The sequence below is a fragment of the Lynx canadensis genome, chromosome A3, assembly GCF_007474595.2.
Source record: "Lynx canadensis isolate LIC74 chromosome A3, mLynCan4.pri.v2, whole genome shotgun sequence".
Taxonomy (NCBI): Eukaryota; Metazoa; Chordata; class Mammalia; order Carnivora; family Felidae; genus Lynx; species Lynx canadensis.
In genome coordinates this window covers 87,970,042-87,982,466 of record NC_044305.1, presented here as the reverse complement: position 1 = coordinate 87,982,466, position 12,425 = coordinate 87,970,042, and positions in this window count along the sequence as shown.

Here is a 12,425-nt window from a genome sequence, read left to right as displayed (position 1 = left end):
GACATTGGCTCACTTCCTGCTTTCCTGATGTCTTTACCTAGTTGGTTTTGTAAATCGGTGTATCTTTTAGCAGAATCCACCTCCCCCCATCTCCAACTCAGCTGGCTGGGTTTCTTCTTAAGGAGGAATGTTACTGTTCTCTGCATGGATTTGGGCTGCCTGGTGCCTATAAATTATGGCAAGTTCTTGGGAAGCTATGGAGGTTTTTCTTGGAATGGTTTTTTGCCAGAGGGCTGGAGAGGAAACCCCATGGGCTACAGGAAAGACTTACAGGCGTGGGTTTCAGCTCAGGCTGGGGGAGCTGTCTAAAGTAACTGGACAGGCCCACAGACTTCCTACTGTGGTGCTATTAAATGATACAAAGCCCAAACTGGATCGATATGGAGTTATTCCAGGCAAGGGCCGGGAGACAAGCCCACACTGCCTGTTGTCTTTGGTGTGACAGAGTGCTGGGCAGTCTCGAGGCATTCTTGTGTTCCTGGGCCTGAAGGTGCTGGGGCAGCTCCAGATGCTGAGCTAGAGTGCCCTAGTCACATGGAATTGGCCCAACAGCTGACTGGAGCCCCACTGGCCCCTCACTTCCCTTCCATTATCCCCAGCCGTTCAGTGATTCTGATTTAAAGTTTTAGCTCAGCCTCTACTTATATGGTAGAGGTTTTCCTGCTTGCCTACCAAGGCAATGGCTTTGAAAGGCTTCAACTAGAGAGTCGATGGATGTGGTCACAGTGGTGTGGCTGGTGATGGGGAAGATGGAGGGTCCTCCTTCAGAGACCCCATCACCGGAGCTGCAGGCAGGCAGCCAAGTTCCAAGCCAAGATACTATGGGAGTGAACCCTTCTCCTGGTCTCTCAGATGTGATAAAGTCCTCCTCTCCTTTGGACTGACAGTGACCAGGACATTTCAGCCTAGAGCAGATTTGCTCCTAGGCTGAGCTGTCCAGATAGATGGTGGAAGGGGCCCTGGCCTGATGGCAGGCAAGAATAGAATTGCTTCACTTCCTGGCTTTCCTCTGTCTTTCCCTGTCCAAGGTCCCTTCTCCTTCCTAGCAATGACTGCTGCTCTCTGCTAAAAGCTGGGGGCCGTTGAGCACGGAGATCTCAGGTTCACCCTGAAGACACAGGAGGGGAGGGTAAGAATGTTCAGGAAGAGATGCTCAAGGTGGGTCACTGCAGGGACGAGGCTGGGCCTTGACCTAGACATTGTCTCTGGTGCCCACCTTATGCCTGGCCGGCTGCAAGGAAACTCTAACTCAAGGGCCAGCCACAGGGCCGGCACAAGGAAGTCCCTGCAAAGGGAAGACACTCCCGTTGTCCACTTGAGGGCTGCAAAGAACTTTGGGGAGGGCGGCACACCTTCACAGTAACCACCAGGGGGCTCTAGGGGATGCTATGGGAGCTGCTGCTAGAGGAGAGGCTTCAGTGACCTCTGGCCTGGCCTGTAGCCCCAGAGCAGATGACAGAACTTAAAATCAACCAGCAGATGGTGAGCTCCCTGTCTCCACAGGTACGTGATGGAGGTTGATGGAGTTGTCCTCCAACAGGGGAATCTCTTTCTCATGCAAAGGGTTGACATGGGTCCACCCTTCTCCAAGATCCTGTTGATGTGGCCCGGGGCAAACCGACACTGTGTTCCCATTAGCTGACCTGCACACACAGTACTCTGCCACCAGCCATCCAGGGGACAGTGAAGGCTAAAACCAACCAAGACCCTGAAAGACAAACGCAAGTTTCATCCAGAGTCTCAATCTAGCCAAATGTAGTTGTTGGCAATTCCTTGCAGATAATTAAGGAGACAGCTCACATTTGCCTAAAATAACTAAAGAACCGAAGGAATAAAACCATTAGTTCCAGGGCCAAGGAGGCCTGTAGGTTATGATGTGTCAACTGGCCATTGCCCTGAGGGCAGGGGCAGCCTTTTCCCCTTTGGGAGGAAGGCTTCTCCAGGGCAGGGTCTCTGTCCCCGGCTGGACCCCACCCACCTCATTGGCCAGGAAATGCTCTGGCACCGTTTGAGAGCCCTGCTGGCTGGGGCTCCTGAGAGGGTCACGGCTGTGAACACTGCACCCCTACGGTGGCCCAGGTGAAGGACAGCCCACACCAGCCCCCAGCTCTCAGCAGCATCTGGTCCTCTCTGTGCAGCCTGACCCTAGGGCCACGACAGAACGTTATCCCACCCAGGGTGTCTGGCACCCAGCGTGGCTACCAGCTCTTCTCTGGTCAGCATTTCCAAGAGCTAGATGCTTCCAGAACACAAGCCTCCTCTCCAACCTCTGTTTCCTTCCCAGAGCCGTCTCCCCAGCTCCCTGGGGTCCCCAATGCTAACTGAAGCTGCCTCTCTGTGCCACTCTCTGTTTGACTCCTTCCAGCTGCTTGGACCACGCTTCAGCCTGGGTTATACCGTGTGCCAGGCCTGCTCTGGGCACTGGGGACGAAGAAGTGGGCTGCTGTCCATGGACTTCTCACTCAGGCTGATGACAGCCTCAAGAATCCTCTTGGGGCTTTGCTTTCCAGAGACCTGTCCTAAGTCACAGACCCTGGCAGAGTCCAAAGACTATGGCTGAGTGCTGGCTGTTGGGGCAAGGAGGGACAGTGAAAAGCAAGCTTGTCTGGAACAGGGCTGTCAGACTGCTTAGAGTGTCGGCCAGGAAGCTGGGAAGTGGAGTGAGAAGGAAGAGGATGCACCAGCTGCCAGGCTGGGCTCTGGGCTGTCTCTCGAAGTCTGGTTGGGTTCAGAGAGGAGGCATTTTAATCAAACTCGTGCTGAACTAAGCGAGCCTCACATCTGGGCTCTAGCCCACAACCCAGCGCTCACTCACTCACGTACTCATGCACCCAATCCTCAGTTTCCTCCTCTGAAAAGTGTAAGGATGTCCCTTCCCCTTGTCCTCTTATAGGAATGTAGTGCGGGTCACAGGAGATCTAAAGCCATTATGAGTGTAAAAGATGTTCCTTCTCCAGCTCACACTTACATGCCTTCGGGACAGGGAGCTCACCACCTCTCAGGTGAAAGCTGAGTGCGTTGAGTGAGTGCCATCACTGAGCAGCTCACCCGAAGTGCACCGGGAAACCAGAGAAAGAAGGACTGATAGAGCTCATGGCTTCACTCAGAGACATGATTCCATTAAAATCAAGACCAGGATGTGGACAACGGACAGACCCCTGAAAGCCAGAAGGTGATGCTCTCTGCCTTTGGAGACTTCCCTGAATAATGTTCTCAGACTGCCCAAACACCTCCCTGGCCTTGACCTGCTTTACCCTTGTCCAGTGGCATCTGCACCATATGCTCAGCTCTGTGGCCCCATCACTCACTCTGAAACCACACATCTGAAAAGCTGAATGGATTCTGCGTGGTGAGCAACGGCTGTGCATCCTCCACCCCATCTCAGGAGGACAAACACTGAGAGTTTGAGGAAGAGCCCTCTGGGAGCGCGGGCATTTGGGGCAGCCCAGGGGACTAGGATGAGAAGCAGGCGGCAAAGGCAGGCAGCTGGTTCAGACCCGTGGCAGGAAGTCCCAACCAGATTCATCCTGGAAAAATGCAAACTAATGCTGCACAGCTGGGGCCACTAATCAGAAACACAGGCCCAGAGGTGGCAGCAGGGACAGGCCCAGAGGGCAGGGCCGACAGCGAGGTGATAATTGGCAGCCAAACTCTAGGTCCGTCTCCCCACCCTCTCCGGCGGCTGCCGCTTGGAGACTACAGTCTGAAAGGGGCAGCTCTCCCCTGCCCTGTCCGCCTGGAGGGGGATGCACAGCTCATTCATGGCCGAATGTCAGCTTAAACAATAGCTGAAGCCTTGGCCTGGTCTCCAGAGGCTGGAGCCAGGAGTGTTGACCTTCACCTCTGGAGTCCCCTTCCCAGGTGAAGCCCTTCCCAAAGCCTTGGGCCTGAGTCCCTTCTCCCCGCACAGACTGGCATCAGGAGAAGTTCTGAGATGAGCCTTTCAGCCCTTCAGCGGGCTCCCTCTCCAACTGGACACAGGCTCTGTTCCCTGGGAAAGGTTATGAATAGGGAGGACTCGGGGGTGATGTTATGTATGGGCAGAGAGGTGAATGATGGGCTGGGTCACAACCCCTGAGAGTGCCATGTCTTTTTTTTTTCCTTTTAATTTTTATTTAAATTTGAGTTAGTTAACATACAGTGTACTATTGGTTTCAGGAACAGAACTCAGTGATTCACCAACTTATATACAACACCCAGTGCTCATCACCAGAAGTGCCCTCCTAATCCCCGTCGCCCATCTAGCCCATCCCCTACCCACCTCTCTCCAACCACCCTCAGTTTATTCTCTATAGTTAAGACTCTCTTATGGTTTCTTTCCCTCTGAGAGTGCCATTTCACTGAGCTCATGAAGCACTTATTAAGCTCCTGCTGTTAGCTGCATGCCAGGCGCTGGCTTATAAGGTAAATGTTTGCATTCTGTGTCCTTAAGAGGCTCACAGTCTAATTGGAGAGAAACAAGGAAAGAGATGTCAGCAGAGGTCAGGGCAGTGACAGGGACAGTCTCTGAGCACAGAGGGGTAGAGAGAGGCACTGCCCATGAATAGGAATACAGGGGCCTGCCCACTGGGATCCTCAGAACCCACCCCTCCAGGGTGCTCTACTGGATCTCATCCCCCCTCTACCCCTTCCCCAAGCTTTCCTCTACCCTCAGCTATATTGAGCTCTAGGTGAGCCCCCAGGGCTACAGAGATGGCTGGCCATCCCTGGGAAGATGGAGAGCCTTCTGCGGGGGAGAAGAAACCAGGTCCTGCAGACCTCACACCTCACACCTCCCTCACTCCAGCCCAGACAAATCTTCTGCTGCAGCCCTGGGTCATGGAGCCCCTGGGGGGTTTGCCCCAGGTGACAGCAGAGTCCCCCTATCCTCAGGATGAGCCTCAGGCACTTCAACTTTTCTCAGGCTGTCACTAGCTTGCATTTGCTGGCAGCTCCTCCTGTGGGTTAGGACCCTTTCTTTCACTACTCAAACCTTTTCAAGAGGCATCCTGAGGAGGCAGAAGTCCTCTGAGCCTCCTGAACACCCTGATGAAGGCAGCAGGCGGCAGCAACCTGCCCTCCCCAACCTTTTCACAAGCCCTACTCCCCTCCCCTGTCAACCCACGCTGTGCCTACAGAATTGACTCTGAAGTGTCAGACTTGGTGTCCAGCTTCCCCTCACAAGTTAAAGAAAGCATGGGAGGAGTGAGGCAGGGGTCTTTGGTGGAGGTTTGAGAAATGGAAGCAGGGATGGGAGGAAAGAAGGGGGATCCAGAGGCCATACTGTGAGGAAGGGGGGTTGGGCATGGCCTCCGGAAGCTGAATGGAAGAAGCAGGGGTCAGAGTGTGGGAGTAGGAGAGGCTAGAGGAACCCAACGGCAGTGGCTGGAGCTGGGAGCTGCCGTGTTGGAGGTTTCCTTACTGCCTGACTATTTGCCATGGAATTTCCCGGCCTAATAAAGAAGAATTAAATAGACCACAAGTGCTTAATGTTGACTGTATAAATAATCCAAATCCCCAGCTCCCTTTGTTCCACAGGCTATTTGTGTCAAGAAAGAAAGGGGTGGGGAGGGAATCCAACAGAAGTCACCGCCCCAGATCGCAGGGTTTGGGGACTCTCTGTTCTCCTCCATCAGGGCCCCAGGGAACAGGGGTTGAGGCCTGGGAGGGGGAGATTTGGGTTTCCGGCCAAGCCTTCTGTTTGTGAGCGTGCACACACAGGCACGTAATCCCCACACAGACACACACATACACGTACACGTGCACATGTACACACGCAGCACATTACCCCCAGCTCACTCATGAGTATACGTACACACATAGCATACGCCTGCCCACTCAGGCAGACTCTAGTCCACATGGGAAAATATGAGCACGTGTGCACACCCAGATACACACAGTGAGGTTCAGCCAGAGGCACCAGGTTCTGTCATGGGTCAGGTCCAGTCATTTCCCTGACCATTCTGCTGCTCAGCAACCCTAGGGCACATGGCTCAGAATAGGGGCCCTTGAGATCCAGTTGGGTATGTGGCAGAGTAGCTTTGGTCATACTGAGTCACCTCCAAAGAGGTTCCTGTTGAAACCAAGCATGAGCACCATGTTCAGAGTCCTCCAGACCCCACTGCTAGCCAGTGACTAAGGACTCCATTCCCCTCTGCCTGCACATGTCCAGTCCTGCTATGTCCGCCTATGCTAAGACCTCAGAGGAGGTGGGGGAGACACAGACATCTTTCAAGGTCAAAACCTGGGCCAGCCTGGAAGTTTCTAACCCCTTAGTGATAGGCATGTCAGTAGGAGAGCAACTGGTACCACTCATTCTGCAGTACCCAAGAGAAAGAAGAAGGAAGAGGGAGAAAGGGAGGGGGGTGCAGTTAGGGCAGGGGAAGGCAGGGAAGGAGAGACGCAACAGGGTACCATGGGACTAACTTGTAGCTGCTTCTGCCTGGGGTCCATTCTGACTTCTCCATCCCTGTGCAGACCAGACTTAAATACTTTAGATTTCATTCTCGAAGGTGCTCCTGAGCACACTTGCACACACATCACATGGAGCAGGGAAGAATGGGGTCGTAGGGGATATGGGGAGGTGGAGGGGGTGCCTGGCCTCACGCTTATTTTCAGGTTGGTAATCCCCTGTCCTAGTCCTAATTCTGCCTGCTCCCCAAGCCCCAGATTTATCTTAGCCACAACTAAGCATGCTCCCCACCCACTGACTGCCCACTGGGGTGCAGCTCAGATTGGAACAGTAACTGCCATTCTGTGTCCAACCCGATTCTGCAAGGCCACATGTCCTAAGAAACCAGTGTCAGGGACTGGCTGAAGCCCAAGACCAGAATATAGGAACTTTGTGGGGGTGAGATCAGGGCTCCTACCCCAGGAACCACAATTTAATCCCATGCTAAGAATTAGAGAGTGGAAAAACCACTCCAGATAACCCAGAATATATCAAACAGGAAGGAATAAAGAATAGAAGAAACCTCAAAAATAAGGCTCTTGAGTACAGAGGAAGAAAAAGCCCCCTGGGATAGAACTATCAGGAATGTTCATTCACAAATTCATCCATCCAGTCATCAAATACTCATTGAGTACCTACTACATGCGAGCACTGTGCTAGACCCTGTGTTTGTGGAATTACGTGTGTGTGTGCATGTGTGTGTGCATGGATCTGGATTTAGGAATGACTCCCCCCGCCCACCTCCGCCACACACACACCCACCACAAATAAACACAGACCAAGAGCAAGATCCCAGAGCTACCCTCAGTCTCAGCCCCAATCCCAATCCCACCTTCCAGGACCAGCAGAGTTTGTAACTACTTCCCCTGAACCAGCATTGGCCCCTGACTCACAGGAAAGTCATAGGAGTCCCTACACCTTTGCAGCCTCGACAGACTATTCTTAGGTCCATTAAGCCCTATAACCATTTTGCATAATACACCACTTGCCTTATTCTATAAAGCCCCAGCCCAGTGCTCCCCGATCCCCTTTTTGGGGGCTCCAGGTATGGAAGGCAGGTTCTGCCAGTGTTTCCCTTTCTGGGATGGCTGGGAACTTGAGGTCTGGGGCTGCCAGCAGATGGTGTGCATCTTCCAGGCTGCCTGGGAGATGGACGGGAAGGGAAGCGGGGCTGTCCACACGCTCAGAATCTCTGGGCTGTCACCAGGTCCCCTTGATCCTCCTTCCAAGAAAGAAGGGGGGGAAAAACATGTCTTTCCGGGCCCTAATCCTCTCCACTATGGGCGGGCACCATGAAGAGCCAGGGCCCTGCTGCAGGCACGCAGGCTGGCAGGGGCAATTGTCACTCTACCCAAGGACCCCTCCCCCTGACCTGCAGCTCTGTGACTGCAGAAGCTTCTGCCTGCCCTGCCTTCCTTTCCAGAGTCCCCACACTGCCCACCTCCTACCCTCGGCCTGGCCTGCGCCTGGCATCCCCTTGCATACTTCTGCCAAAGGGAAACTGAGGCAGCACCAGCTGACAGGCGCCTGGGTGGAAGAAGCCAGGCAAGAAGTGGTTTGCCCTAAGCTGAGGCAGCCCCCTGAACCTGAAGCCCTCCCAAGAGCATCACAGGCGAAGGCGCCCAGGAAAGCTTCCCTGGTGAGTATGGACCCTTACAAATCTATGTAGTGCATCAAGAGGGGCTCACTCGTCACTTGCACCCCTGGACACTCAGAGCAGAACTCCAGGTGGCCCTCCTCTCAGTGGTGGATGACCCCTGGAGCTCCTTCCTGAGGGGGCTCAGGTCTGGTGGAAACAAGAGCAGAAGAATGGAAGACCCTCTCAGAATGGAGCCCTGAAGGTCAGTAGGGGAGTTAGGGGGTCCCTCTAAGGAAGGTCTGTGTAGGAAGACTCTCCTCTAAGCCAACTCTGAATCCTTCCCAGCTGGGAGCCAGTGAAAGACCAGTTTGCATGGCCAATGTTGCAGCTTTCTTGCTCCAGCAAGATAGATCTTCTGCCTTCGCCATAGGCTGCAGGCTCTGAGTCTTGGCTCTTGCCATTGATCTGGGTCACATGGGCCCTGGCCCCCCACGGCTGGGTGTTAGTGACCTCTGGAAGCCAGCATGACAAGCATAGGATGCAAAAAACAGCGGATATGAGCCATACCCACAGTGCAGCTCTTGGCAGCCCCACAGTGGGAAAAGGCCCACATCTCTGCCGTTCCAGCTCACTTGGGGCCTATCATGGATGCCCCACACGCAGGACAACACAGCTGGACCCTGAGGGCAGGGAGGAGCTGCCAGGAGACCAGAAGGCCAGGAGGGCCGGCCCTGCTTGATCTCGGGTGTCAAAGGCCAGGAAATGCAAGGAGGAGTACTTGCTGCTGGTGTCCCTAGCGGCACAGGCCCAAACCACTCCTGCTCTCCTCTGGCTAGCCTGGGTCCTAGCTGACTGGCCAAGGGCCCAGGCAGGGTGTGGATAAGGCCACCCCCCACCCCACCCTCCACCCCCACCAACAGTCCCCAACCAATTCAACAGCAACTCTTTGAATAAGAGCTAATTCTGCTGATGTGGCATCTTCCTTTATATCCCCCACCCTGTTTGTGTCTAGTTCCCCTCCAACCCCAACCCCACCTCCCACCCCGGCTGCCCCCCTGACTTTGATTGCCCCAGACATTTGCATGGAAAACAGGAACTTTGTGCTCTGGGCTCCAATCTGCTCCTGCTTATTTCTCACTTGGAGCTGCAATCCTTGGTCACACATGCCCCCTCCCCACACACTCACCCTCTTCTACGCAGCCTACCCCCAGTTGTCAGGGACTGTGGGATTTCTGGTCCCTCAGGCAGGCTAGTGAGGCCTGAGACAGTGGCTCCTATCCGGGCTCCCACTCACCCTTCTGGGGGTCACAGGACACAGTGGAACTGGAAAGCTCTGGAGCCTTAAGACTAGACTTCCTTCCTGGACAAGCCCCCACCCCCACCCACCCCATGCCTCTTTCAGTCCCAGAGGAATCTCCCCACAACCCTGGGAAGGAATTCAGGGAGTCCAGAAGGCCTTCCAGACATCAGCAGCTTCTTGAGTGAGGAGGCTGGGTATCTACATCCCAGGATCTCTCTCCTTGAAAGGCCTTGGCCCTCAGGCCCAGCATCCAGGAGTCACAAGCTTGACTAAACGCCATCTTGTGTTGCTTATAGGAATTAAAATGGACAGTACAAAGAAAATCATATTGTTAAATATATGAATAAAATAGATAAGCCTCTCACAGGGTACTTATACATGCAGGCAGTAATGTAAGAATTTTACAAATATTACCCCATTTTTACAAATATGGCCTCATCTATCTTAGATAGATGCTATTATATAGAGATATAATCCTCTCTATACAAGTGGGGAACTGAGAGGTACAGACAAGTAAGGAACTTGTCGTGGCTCACACAGCTGGTAAGAGTGACAGAGCCTGCCCTCCTCCATATTCAAAAAACAGTCAGTGCCCAATCAACCCTCTGAATCTCTGCCCCTGCTTTGCTCTAGAAGGTTCTTTTTGCTCTTCCTTCCTATCCTTCAAAGACCATTTCCAACTTCCTCAGGAAGCCTACGTGCTCTTGTGTCCATTTTGAAGATGAAGAAACTGAGACCCAGCAGTCACAGACTTTACGTTGAGATCTTACAGGGACTGGGATGCCTTCTAAAACTGAACTCCTGTTATCTAAAGTGAGGAAAACCTTTTTGTGAGAGATTTTTCATTCCCAGTTGCCCCAAATCAGAAGCCGTCAGAGGCCAAGTGAGCAGGTCAGGAACTGGATTAACCAGTCAGTGTGCAGGGTAGGCAGCCAGGGCCCTCAGAGTAGGGGTCAGCACTGGTGGGCCCCAATTCCTTCCTCTGAAGACTACACCCCCCTCCCCCAGCCAGCCGTCAGTCCTACCCACCCCCCCAAGGTTTCTACTTTTGGCTTCTGCCAGCTTCTGCCCCAGGCAGCACATTGCCATGCCAGAGCCCACATCAAGCCAGCAAACCAGAACTTGAGGGCTCTCTCTGGGCCTGTGCTGTCAGATGGGGGAGACAGGCACAGCCCATGGGCATGGGGGGAGGACAACAGACCCCGGACTGGAGTGGAGGGAACCCGGAGTTCTACTTCCGTCTCTGTATTGGAGCAAGTCATTTCACCTTTCTGGGCCTCAGTTTTCCATTATGTAAAATAAAAAGGAGGGCTCATCAACCCCTAAAATACTCTTCCAACCCATACTGGATGAAAAAAAGAGAACAACTGCAAACAGACCAACCCACCTGGAATGGAAGTGAGAGAACACACAAAGGCCACATGTGTGTGTTCACAAAGGGGGTGCAGGAGTTCCTGGAGTGAGGAGAGGTGGCTCTGGAGGGCTTCCTGGGGGAAGTGAGCTGTGCACCCATATCTTGTATGAGGGGACAGAAACCAGCTCCGCAATATGTAACTAGCCTGGCTGAGCAGAGCCTGGGGAGCAGGTGAGGGCCTGGTGCACCGGGAGAGGCAGGGGAGTGGGCCACCAGCCCCACAGGAAGCCCCAGCTTGTTGTTGGGTAACTTCTCCTCCTGTTTTCTGGGAACAAGCTATTTGGAGAAGAGGGGGAGGGAGACCTTAAAGGCTTCCAGATGGGGGGGCCCTTCTGTCCAGGCCTGCTGCTGTGCCGCCACAAAGTCTGTACAGCGCTTTCTAAGAATCTCAGCAAATGTGAGCGGGGTGGTTCTGGGGACTGCCTTCTAAGCTATTCCCCTGCCTCTGTGATTCCCACCATCCAGAGCTAATGGGGGCCATATCCTATCCCTTACCATTACTCTCTCTTGCTAAAAGGCTGCAGAGACAGAGTGGGTTCATCTCTGTTGCTCTCTTCCACCCCACCCCAAGATGGTCTTTCAGTGTCTTGGAATCCTGGCAACCCCTCTACCCACTTTTGGGGTCCGTTTGCCCTGAAAGCAGGGGGGCGGAGAAAAGAGGCATCTCCCCAAGTGTGGGAAGGCCACTGGAAGTTCGAGAGAGAAGACAGAACAGAACAGCCCCAGGATGGTTGTGGAGAGGAGGGGCAGGGGCTGGGGGTGAGGGGGAGCAGAAAGGCGCAGGGATTAGGGTCGCTGAGAGCAGTTCACACCCGCCACTCCCCCGGCAGTCTCTCTTGTGTGTGCAGCCAGGACTTGCTGTGCGGTGGGCTCCCACTCTTCTCCTGTGGTACCCTGGGGTTATTCTTGTGCTCAGAGACCTCCCTCTTTCCTCTCTCTTCCTCTCTGACCATCTTGGCCTTGATTCTGACTCCTGGCCAATCCCACCATCAATTACTCCCTGAGGTGGGGTGTTAGGGAACATGCAGCCCCATCTTGGAGCAGCTGGCCTCATATGGGCTGCTCAGGATGGAGCCTTGGAGGGATCACAGAAGGCTTGGGGCATAGACATTGGTGTCAGGGCTCAGTCCCAACAGAGTCCCTAACCCCCTCTGTACCTGTTTGGGATTTGTTCTCTGGCCTTCTGGTAGTGGGATGGGGTGGGGTGGCACAGGGTGGAGAGGGGGCTAAGCAGTAAAAGGAGACTTTGAGAGGAGGGCGCCACACCTGGGCCTCCAGGTCCTACCCCGGGAGAGGGAAGAAGGGAGCCCCCAGGCCTGGCTATGGCAATGGGCTGGAAAAATGCATCCCAATCCCGTGGGGACTCTGGATTTCAGAAGGAGCAGCAGGTTTCCCCCAAAGCTTACTGCTCCCCACACTGTTGCGACACAAGCCTGTGATGAGAAGGCATTTTTATGAATCAGTCAGAAACATATGAAGTACACAACATAAGAATGAGGGACAGAAGAGCAGGGACAGGGAAGAGGGTAGACATGCAGAGCCAGAGGTATCCTATCAGGGCAGAGCAGCTCCCTGACTCGGTCTTCAGCTAGCCCTAGACCCAGCTGGGGCCACTGGGTCCCAACCATGGGCCTTTCCTTAGAAGACTGAATAGAGTCTAAGGTCAAGGAGGGCAAGGCTTGCTGGCCCTGCCGTGACCCTA